This window comes from Oryctolagus cuniculus, chromosome 12 (genome assembly GCF_051225735.1).
Source record: "Oryctolagus cuniculus isolate XC-2025 breed Fujian yellow rabbit chromosome 12, ASM5122573v1, whole genome shotgun sequence".
NCBI lineage: Eukaryota > Metazoa > Chordata > Mammalia > Lagomorpha > Leporidae > Oryctolagus > Oryctolagus cuniculus.
In genome coordinates, this window is record NC_142878.1 from 8,222,456 (window position 1) to 8,245,180 (window position 22,725).

Consider the following 22,725-nt stretch of genomic DNA (forward strand, 5'->3'; position numbering starts at 1 on the left):
GCTGGGTGCCTCGGCGCTCCTGTCCTCCAGGGGCAGGCCCACCTGGCCACATGCCACCATGGCTAGGGGAAGGGTCCCACACAAGACTGTGTGAGTCTCAAAGGCGGACAGCGAACGGACAGCCGACCCCAAATCACCCTCCGCTTCTCACTACCAACGCTCTTAGGCAGGTGTCAAAATGCGCAGTCTCCGGCGCATTACTGGAGTCGGCTCTCCACCCTTCTCCCTCGCACACACAGATTCCCGACTCTCGGTGCAGACCTGAGCGGGAACAGGCCCCTCACTTCAGAGCCCAGCTCAGTGGCTTTGCATTCCGTGCGTCCTGCAGTCAACAAGCCCCTCCCTCGGGAAGAACTTGCCGTGCCCTCCCTCCCCGGGTGCTCTGCTCCTGGGCTTGGGCCTGCAGCTCACGGGCGCCAGGGGCGGCTCCACACAGCCGGCCAGCTCCATACTCAGCTCACGTGCGCCAGGGCCTCTCCACACAGCCGGCCAGCTCCATACTCAGCTCACGGGCGCCAGGGGCGGCTCCACACAGCCGGCCAGCTCCATACTCAGCTCACGGGCGCCAGGGGAGGCTCCACACAGCCGGCCAGCTCCATACTCAGCTCACGGGCGCCAGGGGCGGCTCCACACAGCCAGCCAGCTCCATACTCAGCTCACGTGCACCAGGGGCCGCTCCACACAGCCGGCCAGCTCCATACTCAGCTCACGGGCGCCAGGGCCTCTCCACACAGCCAGCCAGCTCCATACTCAGCTCACGTGCACCAGGGCCTCTCCACACAGCCGGCCAGCTCCATACTCAGCTCACGGGCGCCAGGGCCTCTCCACACAGCCGGCCAGCTCCATACTCAGCTCACGGGCGCCAGGGGAGGCTCCACACAGCCAGCCAGCTCCATACTCAGCTCACGGGCGCCAGGGCCTCTCCACACAGCCGGCCAGCTCCATACTCAGCTCACGGGCGCCAGGGGCTGCTCCACACAGCCGGCCAGCTCCATACCCTCAGCCGCCCTGGTTGCCCCGGTGTTGTGCGGAGGCGGCGGCAGCGGCCAGGGCTGGGAGTAGCAGCGCGTGGTGCTCTCCGGAGATGCTGGCAGCCCCGCGGGCGAGCTCAGCCCCCAGCAGTGCCAGCCCCCAACAGCTACTTTCTTTTTTTAAGATTTATTTATTTGAAAGGTAGAGTTAGAGGGAAAAGGAGACACAGAGACCTTCCATCCACTGGTTCACTCCCCAAATAGGTGCAATGACTAGGGCTGGGCCAGGCCTAAGCCAGGAGCCAGGAGCTTCATCTGGGACTCCCGCATGGGTGCAGGGACCCAAGGCCTTGGGCCATCCTCCACTGCTTTCCTAGGTGCAATAACAAAGAGCCAGATCAGAAGAGGAGCAGTCGGGACTTGAACCCAGCACCCACATGGGATGCCAGCGCTGCAGGCGGCAGCTTTCCCTGCTGCACCACAGCGCCTGCCCCCAGTGTCCACTCTCGACAAGCAATAGGGGGCGAGAAAACAAAACCTCGTAAGAGATCGAGGCTCTGGAGACAGAGAAACCCCACTGGACACGTGACCCCAGCACTTCACAAAGCAGTCCTTCTCACTAAACCGGCTGCTTGAACAATGACCCGACCTCAGCTCTCTCCACTACAAATGGTCACAATGGCACCAACGTCTCTGCTACCACTGGGAACACTCAGAAAGTGTGTGAAAGTCCAGGGCCTGGTCCCTAACACATGCTCCAAAGAAAGGTTTTTGTCTTCTCGCTCAGTCAGGCCTTCCATCACCACACCACATCACCAGTGCCGTTGTTCTAACATGCACTAGAGAGCATGACATAGAGTAACTATAACCTACCAGAGGCTGGAACAAACAGGACACTGTTTTTCCCCATGATCAGAAGCCTGGAGGCAGGAGGCTGCCGGGGTTGCCTTTCACTCTTAGAGCTGCAGTGTCTCCTCCTCTCTTAGCCTCAGCCTCACGGTTGCAGGGGAGCTGCATGAGTTCCAGGCATCATACCTGTATCCAAAGCAAGGAGAGGAGTGAGGGCGGTCTTTCACATCTATTTCTTTTAATTGGAGAAAGAAAAAAAAAAAAGGACACGAATTTTCTGGAAACACAGCAGTGGACTTCCCCTTCCATTTGATTGACCAGCTTTGTGTCACGTGGCCACCTCCATCTCCAAGAAACCAGGCGGTCATCCACTTGGCTTCTCCAGTGCCTTCCGTGGAAGGGCAGCCCTGGGAGTGGCTTTATGCCAGGCGCCCCACAGGGTCCGGCAGGAGGATCAGAAATCTCCAGATTCCAGCTACACACAGGTGAGACCTGGGTAAAATGATCAACACCAATCTAACACACTCATTTCAAAGCCAAACATAAGTTCATGTAAAAGGCACTTAAAAGACAAGCTTCGGGGCCAGCGCTGGCCATGGCCTGCAGCACCGGCATCCCACACGGGCCTCAGTTTGATTCACCTCTCTGCCATGGCCTGGGAAAGCGGTAGAAGGTGGCCAGAGTACCTGGGCCCCTGCACCCGCGTGGGAGACCAGGAAGAACCCGTTCATCTGGGGAGTGAACCAGCGGATGGAAGCCCCCCACCCGCCTCTCTGTAACTCTGCCTTTTAAAAACATAAATAAATCTTTAAAAAAAAAAAAAAGGCAAGCTTATTTTGGTGGAAAAAAAACCATTTTAAACCATGTGTGGCTTTCCATGAACTTTTTCCAGTCCCTTCCCCCACAGGGCAACACCTCCCACGGGGAGCGCTTTCCTCGGTGGATAACGCAGGCTCTCCAGCCCAGGCGCACAGCGGAGTCTCCTAGGGAACCTGGGAAACCCCTGGGGTCCCTCCTGCAGCCCCCAGAAACCCTGGGGGAGGGATGCGGCCCTGGGCTGCGGCGGCCAGGGCAAGCACGCGCCTGCACCACCGGAGGGCGCAGCACGCATCCCGCTGGCCCGGAGCGCGGTGGCGCACGCGAGGCGCCCAGCACCTGCCGCCGCGGGAGCGCGCCGCACCCCTCTCCTGCACCCTGGGTACCGGGGGTGGGAACCACGCCGCTCAGACACCCGCTCAGAATGAGCTGCAGGCGTCCCCTTCCCCTCGGTCCCACTGAGCGCGGCCGAGTCCTGGGCTCGGGCTGTGTCCGCAGGGCAAAAACAGGCTTTCCCGGCCCAGCGCAGCGGGAGGGGCTCCTCCCACTCTCCAGCTGCGGTTTGCGGGACCGCTGGTGGCTGGGGAGGCCGGGTTCCTGGGCTAGGTGTGCGAGGCACAGGCAGCGGCAGGCGCGGAGCCCGGGTTACCACGTAGGGGAGCACAAGGCAGGTGGGCCCTGGGCACAACCCCAGAGCTGCTGACGCTGGCGGGGGCCGGGCCCCAAGGCCAAGGGTGCCCTCAGCAGGTGCTCGCTCCCTCGCTCCCGCAGCCGCCACCGCCAGCGCTGCGGGGACGCTGTGCTGTTGGCTCCCGCATCCAGTGCCAGCGCCAGCACCGCCCCCTGGGAGTGTGCTCATGGCTCCTCAGTGCGATCGATCCTGTTTATAGAGTAAAATCCTCCTTTCTAGCCAATCCCCCCAAATAGCGGTTCTGCGGGTGATTGATGGGGGACTGTTCACCCAAGTGCAGGCAGGCCATGCAAGCGCGCACGTTGGTGAGGGCAGCGGAAGCGGGCTGCGGGGTGGCAGGGCTCAGGCTGGCGCGCTCCCCTGGGGAGGACCCCCCAGGACCCCCTTCACTACTCGGATCGCCGTGAGATCAGGCGAGGACGGCCAGGTGCCCGCTGAGAATACGCACAGATTGCGGGAGTGTGCCTGTGGCACTGGTGCCACGCATTGGCACGCTCATCCCGCACCTCGCCAACTCCAGGGTCGGTGGGCAGGGCTGGGCCAAGGTCAATGACCACAGCGCGCTTTCCTCGTCTCCTCCCAGACAGCAATGGCCTCCACCGGCTCCTGTGCCCCAAACCTCCGCAAAATGCACACGGGTTAAAACCCGGTCCAGCCCTGGATCCAACCCGGAGGCGGCTGCACAGCTTGGGCAATTGTACTGTGCAGTCCACAGACACCGTGTGGCTTGCAGCAGCTGAAGTCTTCCTGGAGGTGGCCACGCCTGGGGGAAAGGAGTCTGCCCCAGGTGCGACCACCGGAGTCAATTCCTCCACGACAGGTGCAGGGGCGCAGCCCTGCCAAGGGGGTGCGGGTGTGGTGGGGGATGGGAGCCTTTGGGCCAGCTGGCCTGGCTCCAGCTCCAGCTCCAGCGCCAACAAGTGAGCCGAGCCTGTTTCCCGTGTGACACGGGCATCCACCATTGGAGGCTCAGGAGGGAGCTGTAGGTCCATTTGGGCCTCTTCTGCTTGCTCAGCTCACTGAAGGGGGAGACCGGAGTGCCCCCAACCCCCACCCAGCACAGACTAAGCCCCAGTGAGCAGAAGCCATTAACAAGGTGATGCACTCTTTTTGCTGGCAATGGGAGGTAAAATTTCTACCCAGGCAAATATCCCCAGTCTAGGATCTTAGTGTCAGGTACCCCGAGGGGCAGCTATCCGAAGGAAGCTGAAATCTACGGATGCCGACACAGGGTTTTAATTTCCAATCAGTGAGTCATTCTGAGGGGGTCAGACCCCCTCCCCAAGAGACGTAAGTAATGATGCGCCCTGCACTGGTCACAGAGCTGGTCTTGCAAATCTCCATCCAACAGGAGGGAGAAACCCCAGAGTACCCAACAGTTCCTCCCACACAGTTACTCCCACCAGCTACTCCCACAGTTCCTCCCACACAGCTACTCCCACACAGTTCCTCCCACACAGTTACTCCCACCAGCTACTCCCACAGTTATTCCCACACAGTTCCTCCCACACAGTTACTCCCACAGTTCCTCCCACACAGTTACTCCCACAGTTCCTCCCACACAGTTCCTCCCACACAGTTCCTCCCACAGTTACTCCCACACAGTTCCTCCCAGTTCCTCCCACACAGCTACTCCCACACAGTTCCTCCCACAGTTCCTCCCACACAGTTCCTCCCACACAGTTCCTCCCACACAGTTCCTCCCACAGTTCCTCCCACAGTTCCTCCCACACAGTTACTCCCACACAGCTACTCCCACACAGTTCCTCCCACACAGTTCCTCCCACACAGTTCCTCCCACACAGTTCCTCCCACAGTTCCTCCCACACAGTTACTCCCACAGTTCCTCCCACACAGTTACTCCCACAATTACTTCCACACAGTTCCTCCCAGTTACTCCCACAATTACTTCCACAGTTTCTCCCAGTTACTCCCACAATTACTTCCACACAGTTCCTCCCAGTTACTCCCACAATTACTTCCACACAGTTCCTCCCACAGTTCCTCCCACACAGCTACTCCCACACAGCTACTCCCACACAGTTCCTCCCACAGTTACTCCCACACAGTTCCTCCCACACAGTTACTCCCACAGTTCTTCCCACACAGTTCCTCCCACACAGTTCCCCCCACAGTTCCTCCCACAGTTACTCCCACACAGTTACTCCCACACAGCTACTCCCACACAGTTCCTCCCACACAGTTCCTCCCACACAGTTCCTCCCACACAGTGCCTCCCACAGTTCCTCCCACACAGTTACTCCCACACAGTTCCTCCCACACAGTTCCTCCCACACAGTTCCTCCCACAGTTCCTCCCACACAGTTACTCCCACAGTTCCTCCCACACAGTTACTCCCACAATTACTTCCACACAGTTCCTCCCAGTTACTCCCACAATTACTTCCACACAGTTCCTCCCACAGTTCCTCCCACACAGCTACTCCCACACAGTTCCTCCCACAGTTCCTCCCACACAGTTCCTCCCACACAGTTACTCCCACAGTTCTTCCCACACAGTTCCTCCCACACAGTTCCCCCCACAGTTCCTCCCACAGTTCCTCCCACACAGCTCCTCCCACAGTTCCTCCCACACAGCTACTCCCACACAGTTCCTCCCACAGTTCCTCCCACACAGTTCCTCCCACACAGTTACTCCCACAGTTCTTCCCACACAGTTCCTCCCACACAGTTCCCCCCACAGTTCCTCCCACAGTTCCTCCCACACAGCTCCTCCCACAGTTCCTCCCACACAGTTCCTCCCACAGTTCCTCCCACAGTTACTCCCACAGTTCCTCCCACACAGCTACTCCCACAGTTACTCCCACACAGTTACTTCCACACAGTTACTCCCACACAGTTCCTCCCACAGTTACTCCCACACAGTTCCCCCCACACAGTTCCTTTCACAGTTACTCCCACAGTTCCTCCCACACAGTTCCTCCCACACAGTTACTCCCACACAGTTCCTCCCCCACAGTTCCTCCCACAGTTCCTCCCACAGTTCCTCCCACACAGTTACTCCCACAGTTCCTCCCACACAGTTACTCCCACAATTACTTCCACACAGTTCCTCCCAGTTACTCCCACAATTACTTCCACAGTTTCTCCCAGTTACTCCCACAATTACTTCCACACAGTTCCTCCCAGTTACTCCCACAATTACTTCCACACAGTTCCTCCCACAGTTCCTCCCACACAGCTACTCCCACACAGCTACTCCCACACAGTTCCTCCCACAGTTACTCCCACACAGTTCCTCCCACACAGTTACTCCCACAGTTCTTCCCACACAGTTCCTCCCACACAGTTCCCCCCACAGTTCCTCCCACAGTTACTCCCACACAGTTACTCCCACACAGCTACTCCCACACAGTTCCTCCCACACAGTTCCTCCCACACAGTGCCTCCCACAGTTCCTCCCACACAGTTACTCCCACACAGTTCCTCCCACACAGTTCCTCCCACACAGTTCCTCCCACAGTTCCTCCCACACAGTTACTCCCACAGTTCCTCCCACACAGTTACTCCCACAATTACTTCCACACAGTTCCTCCCAGTTACTCCCACAATTACTTCCACACAGTTCCTCCCACAGTTCCTCCCACACAGCTACTCCCACACAGTTCCTCCCACAGTTCCTCCCACACAGTTCCTCCCACACAGTTACTCCCACAGTTCTTCCCACACAGTTCCTCCCACACAGTTCCCCCCACAGTTCCTCCCACAGTTCCTCCCACACAGCTCCTCCCACAGTTCCTCCCACACAGCTACTCCCACACAGTTCCTCCCACAGTTCCTCCCACACAGTTCCTCCCACACAGTTACTCCCACAGTTCTTCCCACACAGTTCCTCCCACACAGTTCCCCCCACAGTTCCTCCCACAGTTCCTCCCACACAGCTCCTCCCACAGTTCCTCCCACACAGTTCCTCCCACAGTTCCTCCCACAGTTACTCCCACAGTTCCTCCCACACAGCTACTCCCACAGTTACTCCCACACAGTTACTTCCACACAGTTACTCCCACACAGTTCCTCCCACAGTTACTCCCACACAGTTCCCCCCACACAGTTCCTTTCACAGTTACTCCCACAGTTCCTCCCACACAGTTCCTCCCACACAGTTACTCCCACACAGTTCCTCCCCCACAGTTCCTCCCACAGTTCCTCCCACAGTTCCTCCCACACAGTTCCTCCCACACAGTTCCTCCCACACAGCTACTCCCACATAGTTCCTCCCACACAGTTACTCCCACACAGTTCCTCCCACACAGTTCCCCCCACACAGTTCCTCCCACACAGTTCCTCCCACAGTTACTCCCACACAGTTACTCCCACACAGTTCCTCCCACAGTTCCTCCCACACAGTTACTCCCGCACAGTTCCTCCCACAGTTCCTCCCACACAGTTCCTCCCACAGTTCCTCCCACACAGTTACTCCCACAGTTCCTCCCACACAGTTCCTCCCACACAGTTCCTCCCACAGTTACTCCCACAGTTCCTCCCACACAGTTACTCCCACAGTTACTCCCAGTTACTTCCACACAGTTACTCCCACACAGTTCCTCCCACAGTTCCTCCCACACAGTTCCTCCCACAGTTACTCCCACACAGTTACTTCCACACAGTTACTCCCACACAGTTCCTCCCACAGCTACTCCCACACAGTTCCTCCCACACAGTTACTCCCACCAGCTACTCCCACAGTTATTCCCACACAGTTCCTCCCACACAGTTACTCCCACAGTTCCTCCCACACAGTTACTCCCACAGTTCCTCCCACACAGTTCCTCCCACACAGTTCCTCCCACAGTTACTCCCACACAGTTCCTCCCAGTTCCTCCCACACAGCTACTCCCACACAGTTCCTCCCACAGTTCCTCCCACACAGTTCCTCCCACACAGTTCCTCCCACACAGTTCCTCCCACACAGTTCCTCCCACAGTTCCTCCCACACAGTTACTCCCACACAGCTACTCCCACACAGTTCCTCCCACACAGTTCCTCCCACACAGTTCCTCCCACACAGTTCCTCCCACAGTTCCTCCCACACAGTTACTCCCACAGTTCCTCCCACACAGTTACTCCCACAATTACTTCCACACAGTTCCTCCCAGTTACTCCCACAATTACTTCCACAGTTTCTCCCAGTTACTCCCACAATTACTTCCACACAGTTCCTCCCAGTTACTCCCACAATTACTTCCACACAGTTCCTCCCACAGTTCCTCCCACACAGCTACTCCCACACAGCTACTCCCACACAGTTCCTCCCACAGTTACTCCCACACAGTTCCTCCCACACAGTTACTCCCACAGTTCTTCCCACACAGTTCCTCCCACACAGTTCCCCCCACAGTTCCTCCCACAGTTACTCCCACACAGTTACTCCCACACAGCTACTCCCACACAGTTCCTCCCACACAGTTCCTCCCACACAGTTCCTCCCACACAGTGCCTCCCACAGTTCCTCCCACACAGTTACTCCCACACAGTTCCTCCCACACAGTTCCTCCCACACAGTTCCTCCCACAGTTCCTCCCACACAGTTACTCCCACAGTTCCTCCCACACAGTTACTCCCACAATTACTTCCACACAGTTCCTCCCAGTTACTCCCACAATTACTTCCACACAGTTCCTCCCACAGTTCCTCCCACACAGCTACTCCCACACAGTTCCTCCCACAGTTCCTCCCACACAGTTCCTCCCACACAGTTACTCCCACAGTTCTTCCCACACAGTTCCTCCCACACAGTTCCCCCCACAGTTCCTCCCACAGTTCCTCCCACACAGCTCCTCCCACAGTTCCTCCCACACAGCTACTCCCACACAGTTCCTCCCACAGTTCCTCCCACACAGTTCCTCCCACACAGTTACTCCCACAGTTCTTCCCACACAGTTCCTCCCACACAGTTCCCCCCACAGTTCCTCCCACAGTTCCTCCCACACAGCTCCTCCCACAGTTCCTCCCACACAGTTCCTCCCACAGTTCCTCCCACAGTTACTCCCACAGTTCCTCCCACACAGCTACTCCCACAGTTACTCCCACACAGTTACTTCCACACAGTTACTCCCACACAGTTCCTCCCACAGTTACTCCCACACAGTTCCCCCCACACAGTTCCTTTCACAGTTACTCCCACAGTTCCTCCCACACAGTTCCTCCCACACAGTTACTCCCACACAGTTCCTCCCCCACAGTTCCTCCCACAGTTCCTCCCACAGTTCCTCCCACACAGTTCCTCCCACACAGTTACTCCCACAGTTCCTCCCACACAGTTACTCCCACAATTACTTCCACACAGTTCCTCCCAGTTACTCCCACAATTACTTCCACAGTTTCTCCCAGTTACTCCCACAATTACTTCCACACAGTTCCTCCCAGTTACTCCCACAATTACTTCCACACAGTTCCTCCCACAGTTCCTCCCACACAGCTACTCCCACACAGCTACTCCCACACAGTTCCTCCCACAGTTACTCCCACACAGTTCCTCCCACACAGTTACTCCCACAGTTCTTCCCACACAGTTCCTCCCACACAGTTCCCCCCACAGTTCCTCCCACAGTTACTCCCACACAGTTACTCCCACACAGCTACTCCCACACAGTTCCTCCCACACAGTTCCTCCCACACAGTTCCTCCCACACAGTGCCTCCCACAGTTCCTCCCACACAGTTACTCCCACACAGTTCCTCCCACACAGTTCCTCCCACACAGTTCCTCCCACAGTTCCTCCCACACAGTTCCTCCCACAGTTCCTCCCACAGTTACTCCCACAGTTCCTCCCACACAGCTACTCCCACAGTTACTCCCACACAGTTACTTCCACACAGTTACTCCCACACAGTTCCTCCCACAGTTACTCCCACACAGTTCCCCCCACACAGTTCCTTTCACAGTTACTCCCACAGTTCCTCCCACACAGTTCCTCCCACACAGTTACTCCCACACAGTTCCTCCCCCACAGTTCCTCCCACAGTTCCTCCCACAGTTCCTCCCACACAGTTCCTCCCACACAGTTCCTCCCACACAGCTACTCCCACATAGTTCCTCCCACACAGTTACTCCCACACAGTTCCTCCCACACAGTTCCCCCCACACAGTTCCTCCCACACAGTTCCTCCCACAGTTACTCCCACACAGTTACTCCCACACAGTTCCTCCCACAGTTCCTCCCACACAGTTACTCCCGCACAGTTCCTCCCACAGTTCCTCCCACACAGTTCCTCCCACAGTTCCTCCCACACAGTTACTCCCACAGTTCCTCCCACACAGTTCCTCCCACACAGTTCCTCCCACAGTTACTCCCACAGTTCCTCCCACACAGTTACTCCCACAGTTACTCCCAGTTACTTCCACACAGTTACTCCCACACAGTTCCTCCCACAGTTCCTCCCACACAGTTCCTCCCACACAGTTCCTCCCACAGTTACTCCCACAGTTCCTCCCACACAGTTACTCCCACAGTTACTCCCAGTTACTTCCACACAGTTACTCCCACACAGTTCCTCCCACAGTTCCTCCCACACAGTTCCTCCCACAGTTACTCCCACACAGTTACTTCCACACAGTTACTCCCACACAGTTCCTCCCACAGTTACTCCCACACAGTTACTCCCACAGTTACTCCCACACAGCTACTCCCACACAGTTCCTCCCACACAGTTCGTGTGCCTGCGGCCATCGCCCACCTGCATCCCACGTTGCATCAAGAAATGCAGACCAGGTTGGCATGGCCTGGCACCCTGTGGCAGGTAACACCAACAACCGGAAAGAGACAGTTGGGTGCTCTGGCCCCGGGCCTGAAAAGCACCCGGCTCGGTGGAGAAACACCGGGGTGGCCACACCCACAGTTCTGCCGCAGAGAAGGAAACTTTTCATAGGAGCGGGGCTGCTGCATCAAAGCAGCTCGAATTAGGTACAAATTTGGCTCATGGTGCAGCAATTTATACAGATTAGCGGCGCTGACCTCTGACGCCACAACTCTGCGCTCGCATCTGTGGTCGCAGAGCGACCTCTAGTGTTGAAAGGGAAGGATTTCTTTCTTTTTTTTCTTTTTTTATAAGACAACTGGAAAAGGAACCTCATTCCTCCTCCCTCTAGCCTTCTTGCTCAAAGTGTGGGCACTGGCACGCCCTTTGGGAGAGGAAATGAGAAGGTCCTGGGGACGATGCAGAAGGTAATGAGATACAGGTGTGCATTTTCTGTGTGGCGTTCACATCACCGTTACCTGTTCTAAACCATTACCTGTTCTAAACCTGCGGTGGAAATTCCATCAGCATTGTACAGTTAAGAGAAAATTTGTCTTTTATTTTCATTACCTGTTGAGACTGTATGAAATTTTACCTTTTTTATAAAAAAGGTTTATTTATTTGAAAGACAGAGTTACAGAGAAAGAAAGGTGGGGGGGATATCTTTCATCCAACTGCTTTACTCCCCAAATGGCCACAAGGGCCAGGACTGGGCCAGACCGAAGCCAGGAACCAGGAGCTTATTCCAGGTCTCCCATGTGGGTGCAGGGGCCCAAGTACTTGAGCCCATCTTCCACTGCTTTCCCAGGCATGTTAGCAGGGAGCTGGACTTGAATCGGCACCCATATGGGATGCCCACGCAGCAGAGAGCAGAGAGCAACTTAACTCTCTAGGCCATGGCATCAGCCCTGAATTTGCACTTCTAAAAATATCCGTGCCTTATGGTACACTCTGGCCTACAGTGACATGATTTCTTATTCATTCTTTTTAGGGGAATTGATCCCCAAATGGACCCTGAAGTCTGGGGATTTTTCTCCTCATTCGTTGAAATTAAAAGCAGGGGAGAGCACGGTGCAGACCATGGGTAGCAGGGCCCCCACCACAGTGGTGTCCATCTTGGCATTGCAGGGACAGTCTTCCTGGGACCTGAGGGTGGTGAGCAGAAGCCGGTTCACTGCGCCCCAGCTGGGCTGGCCCGGGGCCAGCTAGGGAATTTGCAAAGCCTGGCACAAGATGAAAATGCTGGCCCTTCGTTCCAAATGCAGGAAGGAAGGTACCATTAAAGGGACCAGGATACAAAGACTTTCCCCTCCTTCTGACCTTGGCGTTTTTATCTTCCGCCTATTACATCCCAATTGAAGAAAAAGCCTCCAATCGTGCAGGATCGGGAGTGTTCCATTCATCAAAGATGGGGCCGTGCCAGCTACGGAACAAGCACAGGGGAGCCCTAGCACCGCGTCACTGACATCACAGACTGCATCCCATAGCGCACACACCCCTGGGGATTTTCCCCACCAGGAGAGAGGACTGAATTCAGAGGCATCACATTCACGCAGTGAACGTGACCCCTCAAGTGGCCTTCACCTGCAAAGCTGCACAAAACTAACCCAGCTGCTCTTGTCCTCTGGTACGCTCAGCCTTCGGCAGAGAGCGGGCTGAAAGGGAGACCTGTGCCCTCCCCTCTTATGCCCAGGGGCCAGCATCAGCCGTAGGCTAACGCAAGAAGCAGCCGGAGACAGAACATGCGCCCGGGTCCTGGTCCTGGATGCCCCTGAGGGCACCGGTGCCTCCTGTCTGGGTTTTAATCAAGCTCTGGCTAGAGAGGCCCCAGACTCAAGAGGCCAGCGTAGGACTCGGCCTCAGCCTGAGTCTGGCTGGACTGCCACCACCAGGGGGCGCCCCGGAACGCCGTGCTCCTGGGGCCAGCAGCGGCAGCAGGTGTGCGGACCACGTGTCCTACATCTCTGCTGGTGAGCGCGCCCCACGGCCTTGCCAGGCATCCCGAGGAAAACACAAGCGCAAAGACAAAATTAGGGAATGCGTTCGGGTGGCCACGGAAGAGCGTGCGACCAAGCGCAGGGCCTTTCAGAGCACGGGCCCCGTGGGATCACACAGCTGCGTGCCCCAGCGCCAGCCATGTCCCAGGGATGGGGGAAGCCATCCCGCCGGGAAACAGTGCCCGTAGGCATGGGGGAGCGACTCCCGCCCTATAAACAGAGCCGCTTGAGGAGGCTTCGTGGCAGCTGTCTTGCCTGGCAGGAATGAAAGCGTGACTGACATGTGCTCTCCCCCTACAAAGTGTCAGCAAACACTGAGTGGACCCTCCAGCACCGGGAGACCGGCATGGCACCAGAGAGGCGATCAGCTGCATGGGCACAGGAGGAGCTGAACTCAGAGCAGGAAATGGGGGCCCCCAGGACTGGGTGGGCAGGGCTCCCTGACCTCTGACCTCGGCATCCCCCCTCCTCCTCCCCAGTTGCTGCTCTGCCCCTTGCTGTTCCTCACAGCTGTGCGCTGCCCCCCCCAACCCCCCCCCCAGAAGTCTTGCCTCTGGTACTCAGCTGGCTCCCTCCACCCTTCTCTCTCCGTTACACTGTCTTCCCATGCCACCCTGTTAGCGAGACACGCCCTCATCAAGTGATTGATGATTGAAGCCCTTAGTGGGCAGGGCTGTGACACAGCCAGTAAAGCCGCTGCCTGCAGTGCCAGCATCTCATACAGGCTCAGGTTTAAGTCCCAGCTTCTCCACTTCCAATCCAGCTCCTTGCTATGGCCTGGGAAGACAGAAGATGGCCCAAGTGCTTGGGTCCCCGCACCCACATGGGAGACTGGAGTAAGCTCCTTGCTCCTGGCTTTGGACTGGCCCAGCTTCAGCCATTGTGGCCATTTGGGGAGTGAAACAGTGGGTGGAAGACCTGTGTGTGTGTGTGGGTGTGTCTCCCTCCTCTCTCTATGTAACTCTGCCTTTCAAATAAATAAATGCATTTTTTTTGACAGGCAGAGTGGACAGTGAGAGAGAGAGACAGAGAGAAAGGTCTTCCTTTGCCGTTGGTTCACCCTCCAATGGCCGCCACGGCTGGCACACCGCGCTGATCCGAAGGCAGGAGCCAGGTGCTTCTCCTGGTCTCCCATGGGGTGCAGGGCCCAAGGGCTTGGGTCATCCTCCACTGTACTCCCGAGCCACAGCAGAGAGCTGGCCTGGAAGAGGAGCAACCGGGACAGAATCCGGCGCCCCGACCGGGACTAGAACCCAGTGTGCTGGCGCCGCTAGGCGGAGGGTTAGCCTATTGAGCCACGGCACCGGCCCAATAAATACATTTTAAAGAATATTTTTTCAAACTCGAAGCCCTCACCACCCCTACACATTCTCTCCCCATTCCTCTTTTGCATTTCTTAGAATAGCACTTGTCACATCCTAACCTGGCATAAAGCGTATCATTTGTCGCTTGTATGCCCACCCCAGAATGCAGGCACCACAATGGCAGGCCATGTGTCGAAGTTTGCTGCTGTGTCCCGGGTGCCAAGATCAGGGTCTGGCACGTGGTAGGAACTCAGCAGGCATGTGCTGAGTGAATGGGTGACCTGCTGAAGTGTGCAGCACACACGCCAGAAAGAGCAACCGCGCTTCCCGACTCTCCATCCTGAGCCTGGATAATGCTCTGGGCGCGTCAGACTGCAGAGGCTGGGATGACAGTCACAACTTCCAGAGGCTGTTTGCTTCCTGGGATTCTTATCATCACTGGCTGTGGTAACAGTGATGGTTAATTTCACATTTTTGTCAACTGACCGTCCTACGGCATGCCCAGGCCGCTGATAACACACTGCATCTGTGTGTATTTTGAGGGCATTTCTGAAGATTAGCATTTAAATCAGCGCCCTCCCCAGGGAAGGTGGGCCTCATCCAACCCGCTGAGGGCCAGAGTGTGACAAAGAGGTAGGGCAAGCGGGATTTACTCTCTATTGGATCTGGATCTCTCCTGCCCTTGGACATCTGTCTTCCTGGTTCTTGTGTTTTTAGACCTGGACAGGAACTTCTCCCACCAGCCCAGGGTTCTCAGGCCTGGACAGGGACCTCTCCCACCAGCCCCAGGTTCTCAGGCCTGCACAGGGACCTCTCCCAAGAGCCCCAGGTTCTCAGGTCTGGACAGGGACCTGTCCTACCACCCTGGGTTCTCAGGCCTGGACAGGCACCTGTCCTACCACCCTGGGTTCTCAGACCTGGACAGGCACCTGTCCCACCAGCCCCGGGTTCTCAGGCCTGCACAGGGACCTCTCCCACCGGCCCTGGGTTCTCAGACCTGGACAGGCACCTGTCCTACCACCCTGGGTTCATCAGGCCTGGACAGGCACCTGTCCTACCACCCTGGGTTCTCAGGCCTGGACAGGCACCTGTCCCATCAGCTCCAGGTTCTCAGACCTGGACAGGGACCTCTCCCACCAACCCTGGGTTCTCAGGCCTGGACAGGGACCTGTCCTACCACCCTGGGTTCTCTGGCCTGGACAGGCACCTGTCCTACCACCCTGGGTTCTCAGGTCTGGACAGGGACCTCTCCCACCAGCCCCAGGTTCTCAGGCCTGGACAGGCACCTGTCCTACCACCCTGGGTTCTCAGGCCTGGACAGGCACCTGTCCTACCACCCTGGGTTCTCAGGCCTGGACAGGGACCTCTCCCACCAGCCCCGGGTTCTCAGACCTGGACAGGGACCTGTCCCACCAGCCCCGGGTTCTCAGGCCTGCACAGGGACCTCTCCCACCAGCCCCAGGTTCTCAGGCCTGCACAGGGACTTCTCCCACCAGCCCCGGGTTCTCAGGCCTGCACAGGGACCTCTCCCACCAGCCCCGGGTTCTCGGGCCTGAGGTTTGGACTGGACTACCCCACTGGTTTTCCTCAGCCTTCAGGAAACCTGCAAGGTCACGCTGCTCCAGGAGAGGAATGATGAGCAACGATCGGGAACACTGCTCTGGAAGAGAAGGGCTCTCTGGCGCAGCTTCCCCGGGCTGTTTTCTGCTACGGATTTGGCTCACCTCAAAACACTCTCCTAACAAGCAGATGTTATTAGTCTTTGGCCCTCCAATAAGTCAACAAGCAAAATACCTTGAGCATCCCAAGAAAACAGCTGCTGCGACCTCTGCTCTCGACTGCTCTGTTTTTGCTTTGACTGGACCACTTCCACCCCTTGGTAGCCATAGCCACTGCTTTGACTGTGCTTTGTCTTCAAGATCTCACTAGTGGCCGGCGCCGCGGCTCCGCGGCAGTGGAGGATGGCCCAAGTGCTTGGGCCCTGCACCCCATGGGAGACCAGGAGAAGCACCTGGCTCCTGCCTTCGGATCAGCGTGGTGCACCAGCCTCAGCGCGCTGGCCATGGCGGCCATTGGAGGGTGAACCAATGGCAAAAGGAAGACCTTTCTCTCTCTCACTGTCCACTCTGCCTGTCAAAAAAAAAAAAAAAGATCTCACTGGTACAGCCATGTTTCATCTCCTGTTACAACTCTTGGGAGAAATGCTTCAGGGCCTTGATTCCGTTTGTTGAAAGTTTCCACTGAGAGCTCCCTTTGGTCTACAGCTGCTCTGGCCACCAGAGTCTTGGCGTCCATGGATTGGAAAGTTTTCCACTGTAATTTGCTCAGTTATGACTGTGGGAGCCGAGCCAGTCGAGATGGCGTTGGCTAGTATTTTTTTCTGTTGTTTATCGTTAATCCTCTTCCATTAGGGCACAAACAGTTTATTTTTTTCCTCCTAATTTGATACAGAAATTCTGCTAGTTTTCAAAATCATCTTTCCCTTCTTAAAACGAGGGATCCGTTTGTGAACTGCTGATGGCTTTGGAGCATCGTCCCATACATTGTTTTCTAGAGCAGAAGTGATGTCACCATTCTTCCACTCAAGCTTCACCATGAACTTGACATTGGCTTCAGTCTTGGCAGAATTCACGTTGCTCTCATAGGGGTTCTTGATCTCTCCATCCTTCTCAGTGGCTCAAACTAGACTGTCCAGGCATGTTATAACAGGCTAGTGTGGGTTTATTTTGTTGCAAAAAGAATCCTGAAATGCATAGTTTTTTCATAATATGTATTTTCCATGAAGTTTCTGGAAATGCCACATATATATCCTGTTCTGTTTTTCTGGATAACCCTGATAGTAACAGTCAAGCTATCCAAGCCATTCTCTGCTATACAAAAGCCCTAGATAACGGGAAGGAAGCCTTGGGCATGAAAAAGACCTGAGGCGCAGCCCGCTACTTCCTGCCAACTACTCAGCCCTTTTTCTCAGCCCCAAAATGGGAGTGCGCTGCCCCAAGTGGGAGTGGAGATCCCGGCATGTGGCATGCAGGTGCACCCCTAGCTACTGAAGCTCTCAGTGGTGATTACAGGGGACACCCACCCCACCCCCAGGCCAGCCTGAACCTGAGCTGTCAGATTCTCTGATCCAGTAGGAGTGATCACTCATGACCCAGAAGGTGTGCCGTTGGGCTGACGCAGTGTTGTTGAGTTTGGAATGAGTCATGTTTGTAAAAATGAAAGGTGATCCTCAAAAACACAATTCTCTAGACTTTAGGAAAATCAGAGCCCATGTTCCTGTCCACTGGACAGCAGTGGGAGCTACATGGAAGCTGCTCCCTTAGACAGGTGCTCAGTTCCCTCCTGCTCCTTGTCCCACTTTCCTGGCCACTCTGTGCACGGTCACGAGGGCCACCCCTCTGTGTACCTGTCCAGGCCAGCTTGAATTCTCCCTGTCCCCAAGCCTGTACCCCTGCAGGGGAGCCCACTCCTCCTTGGGTGACCCTGTGTGCTGGCCGATCATCAGTGGCCCCCAACCCCTGCACCCCAGCTCCAGCCCATTACGCCTCTGTTACTAAATCGGAGAGAGAAGGCTGATTTAGAGTCACCCTGTGGGCCAAAGGACATTGAAGTGAATTCCAGTGGAAGTGAAATTTCTTTAAGATTTTTTATTTATTTCTTTGATAAGCAGAGTTATAGACAGAGAGGGAGAGACAGAGAAAGATCTTTCATACACTGGTTCACTCAGAAATGGCAGGAGCAGGGCAGATCCAAAGCCAGGAGCCAGGAGCTTCTTCCGGGTCCCCCATGAGGGTGCAGGGGCCCAAGCACTTGGGCCATCTTCCACTGCTTTCCCAGGCCACAGCAGAGAGCTGGGTCAGAAGAGGAGCAGCCAGGACTTGAACAGGTGCCCATATGGGATGCCAGCACTGCAGCAGAGGCTCAGCCTACTATGCCACAGCACCGGCCCCAGTTCTGCACACTTTCACCCTCCCTGCTGGATCCCCACGTCCACACTGTCCCTGGTCACTCTAGGGAAAGCTGAGTTTCCTGTGGCTGTAGGTCAGGCCAACCTCACAGCCTGCTGACCCTCCCCAGGAGCACTTGACCCCCTTGCGGGACAGTCTGATACCGCTCTGTTCAGTCAAGTTCACACCCAGGAAACCTGCAGTGAGATTAACATGTTTTGTGTTTCCCTAAAATGCATGCACTGAAATCCTAACCCCAACATGGATGGAGCTGGGAGGTGGTGAGGTGAGGAGGGTGGAGACACAGGAGGAAGAGGGTCCACCTGTGGCCACACACACTCCACCTTGACCTTGGCCTTGGCCTTCCTGGCCTCCAGGGCTGCTAGGAACCAGCGTCCACTGCCTCTAAGCCACTCGGCCTATGGCATTTTGCCAGAGCAGCCTGACTAGAAGAAGGTCCTTTTAAAAATGTCTCTGGGGGCCAGCGCCACAGCTCACTAGGCTAATCCTCCGTCTTGCGGCGCCGGCACACCGGGTTCTAGTCCCGGTCGGGGCGCCGGATTCTGTCCCGGTTGCCCCTCTTCCAGGCCAGCTCTCTGCTGTGGCCAGGGAGTGCAGTGAAGGATGGCCCAAGGTGCTTGGGCCCTGCACCCCATGGGAGACCAGGATAAGTACCTGGCTCCTGCCATCGGATCAACGCAGTGCGCCGGCCTCAGCGCGCCGGCCGCAGCGGCCATTGGAGGGTGAACCAACGGCAAAGGAAGACCTTTCTCGCTGTCTCTCTCTCTCACTGTCCACTCTGTCAAAAAAAAATGTCTCTGGAAGGACCTTTCCCCCACTCGCAGCTAAGCAGCCCCGATCCTCCGATACGCATGAGGCAGGCGCAGTCTTCTCCAGACGTCTTTTGGGGCGCTCTCCTCCTACTCCCCAGGATCCCGGTTTCTCTTTCATAACCTCCTGTCAGCTTTCTGCCTCCACCGCCCACCCACCCTGGGAGGGAAGCCCCGGGATGCTTCTCTCTTCCACCTGAGCTGCCCCAATCCCATCACATCTTATCCAGACCCCACTGCGAGTGGAAACTGCTCGAAACCAGTTTCCTCCAGCTGCCCCTGCTGTTGGCACCTTGTGTTTCTTAAAAACGTTCCCATTATGGGGAATGGGGCTTCTCAGCCACGCCTCCCACAGGAGGTGGCAAGTGTGGCAGGGGCAGGCTTCCGGCACCCTATTTCCTGAATGGCTGGAGGGAAGCAGAGGCCCACTGCACACAGTTTTGCCCAGGTAAGTCCTGATGCCATATATTCTAACCAATAATTCACCCAGGGACTCCAAGCCCCAAGACCAGATGTCCAGCAATGGCTACAATGACAAACGTGTGCACTGTGGAAAAGTTAAAAATGCTGCAAATGTATGACGTGTCGGCCAGGTTTCTGCTTTGTGTTAGGGCAAATGGGAAGTAGCGCATCTCTCTCCTCTAAGGAAATCACTGGCCAAGGCACCACCATTTTTCTTTCTAAGTATATTGTAAGAGTATATTGTAATAAGCTTTATTTGTTAGGTCTTGCCAATCATAACAGCCAAACACCTGCCAACAAAACAACAAACAAAAAAGAACAGAAAGGCACAAAAAGAGAAAAAACAATGCCTCCAGCCTTCTCCAACTAAGGCCAGCATATCAGTGCTGTTTGCCCTGTCTGTGCACGTGAAAGTACTTCACAACACTCATGGAAAACGGAATCAAACAATGAGCTTGCTTTGGTACAAAACAATTTCAAAATCCATGATTTTTCATAATATCCATTTTCCATGAACTTCTGGAAGGCTCTGCTAGGCATGGATATCAAAACTATTTTGCTCCAACATAAACTTACTCAATTCCATTTTCACAAATTTCTGAGGTCTCCTTGAAGAGTCCCCACTGTGTTTTGTCTCTGGCTTTTTCTCCTCAGAGTTAGATTCTAAACATTTCCCCAAACACATAGATAGCCCTCCCTCCATTGTTAGTGTTTCTTGGGTTCACTGTGATTTCTTAATGAGCCTCCTTTCACAGTACCTCCCAGTTCTTCCTTTCACTTGTTCTCCCTCTCTGTAACAATACTGCAGCACCACAATGCACATCCTTGAGAAACACTTACTTTGTAATCTCTCATTAATTCCTTAGCAATAGGTTCTTAGAAATTGGATTTCTGGATCAAAAGGAATTAAAATTTTTTGAAATGTCTTTTCTGTTGTTGTTAAAGAGGTTGTCTTGGTAACATCCATGCTTAAAACAAAGGTGACAAATGCAGAGCACACGTGGCCTTGGGCAAAGCAACCTGGACAGCTGTAGGCTCCTCCCTCCTAACGGCCAATAACTAACCGGCCTGGTCCTCCAGTCATTTGGGAACATGGGGCCAAACCATCACTGAGACTGTTTCCCGTGGGGATAAATCCACTTAGGAAGCCCAAGGGAGGCACGAGCAGACCCATGGCCCAAGACACCATTTGAAGGAATTGGAGAGAGGAAGAGACAGTGAGAGAGATCTTCCATCCACTGGTTCACTTTCCAGATGACCACAATGGCCAGCAATGGGCCAGGCCAAAACCAAGAGCCAGGAGCTTCATCTAGGTCTCCCACATGGGTTGCAGGGGCCCAAAAATCTGGGCCATTTGCTGCTGCTTTTCCCACGCCATTATCAGGGAGCTGGATTGGAAGTGGAGCAGCCAGGAGACGAAACGGTACCTATATGGGATGCTGGCACTGCAGGCAGCGGCTTTACTCCCTGTGCCCCAATCGGGCCCCAGAAACCATTTAACCTCAATATCCATTAGATGATGGGCAGTAATGTGACTTCTACTTGAGTCATCGATACCAATGGCATGGACAGGTCAAGGGGCTCTCACAGCAATTAAAAACCAACAGTATGAGGGGCCAGCACTGTGGCCTAGCGGGTAAAGCTGTTGCCTACAGTGCCGGCATCACATATGGGCACCTGTTCATGTCCCGGCTGCTCCTCTTCTGATCCAGCTCTCTGTTTATGGCCTGGGAAAGCAGTGGAAGATGGCCCAAGTGCTTGGGCCCCTGTACCCTCATGGGAGAGCCGGAAGAAGCTCCGGGCTCCTGGATTCAGATCAGTGCAGCTCTGGCTGTTGCAGCCAATTGGGGAGTGAACTAGCATATAGAAGACCTCTCTCTCTCTCTCTCTGCCTCTGCCTCTGCCTCTGCCTCTCCTTCTCTCTGTGTGTGTAACTCTGACTTTCAAATAAATATTTTTAAAAAACAGTAAGAGGGTATTTCAAAGTGTTTGTGCAAAGATGGAATTGAAAGGTAAGTTTACTTTGGTGTAAAAATAAACTCTGAAACCCACGCATAACTTTCCATAATACACACCTTCCATGAAACTTTATGAAGGCCCTTTCATTTACAGATTTCAGAATTCTTTTCACATCAAAAGGATCCTATCTTTCAATGCCATTGCTCCACACAGTTTTTTTTTTCTATTTTTTTTTTTTATTTTTGACAGGCAGAGTGGACAGTGAGAGAGAGAGACAGAGAGAAAGGTCTTCCTTTGCCGTTGGTTCACCCTCCAAAGGCCGCCGCGGCCGGCGCACTGCAGCCAGTGCACCGCGCTGATCCGATGGCAGGAGCCAGGTACTTATCCTGGTCTCCCATGGGGTGCAGGGCCCAAGCACTTGGGCCATCCTCCACTGCACTCCCGGGCCACAGCAGAGAGCTGGCCTGGAAGAGGGGCAACTGGGACAGAATCCGGCACCCTGACCGGGACTAGAACCCAGTGTGCCAGCGCCGCAAGGCAGAGGATTAGTCTAGTGAGCCGCGGCGCCAGCCTGCTCCACACAGTTTTTGAAACCCCTCAGAAACACAACAAAGTGGATGACCCGTTCCCTTCACTCTGCCAGGAGGGATGGCGGCGGGAACAGAGCAGCAACAGCCTTGAGCTTGGTTCAGAGACTAGAAAGGGGACCAGGACAAGTGACAGACATGTCCCCAGCCAGGTATCACCCGTCCAGGGTGCCTGGCTTAGAGTGGGTCTGCTCCATCCCCTACAGGACAACCCCAAAGGCCATCTTCCCTCCCTATGCATGTGTGGCAAGGGCTCCCTGAGAATGAGAAAGTGCAGCCCTTGAAGGTGAGCTGGGAAGGGTTGGGCAGGGCTCTTTCAGGCTGGGGAGTGAGGGAGGTGCTTCCTGGTTCCAGGGAACATCTTAGCACTGTCACTCTGCCTCCTGGGAAAAGCTACGTTCAGCTCAGACCTAATTCTGCCAAACAGACATTGAACAGAGCCGTCCCGTGATCAGGGGTGCTGCAAGCAGCCAGCCTGGGCTGTCCATTCTCATGTTGTATAGGAGGCCAACATTTCAGGAGCCACGCGTGAGGCTGTACAGCAGTCAGGCACATA

General features: G+C 55.4%; 1 long non-coding RNA gene across 4 annotated transcripts in view; it reads right to left on the bottom strand.

The window, feature by feature from the left end:
* The window catches only part of LOC108178851 (uncharacterized), a 146,568-nt gene that overhangs the window by 50,102 nt on the left and 73,741 nt on the right, over window positions 1–22,725 (bottom strand). For 2 of the 4 annotated variants that reach the window (XR_011380551.2, XR_016218715.1), the window contains exon 3: window positions 1,845–2,006. This is a non-coding gene — a long non-coding RNA (uncharacterized LOC108178851). Of the gene's footprint in view, window positions 1–1,198; window positions 1,345–1,844; window positions 2,007–11,023; window positions 11,328–22,725 lie in introns of those variants that run through there. The other 2 variants (XR_016218716.1, XR_016218714.1) reach the window with 2 other exon arrangements.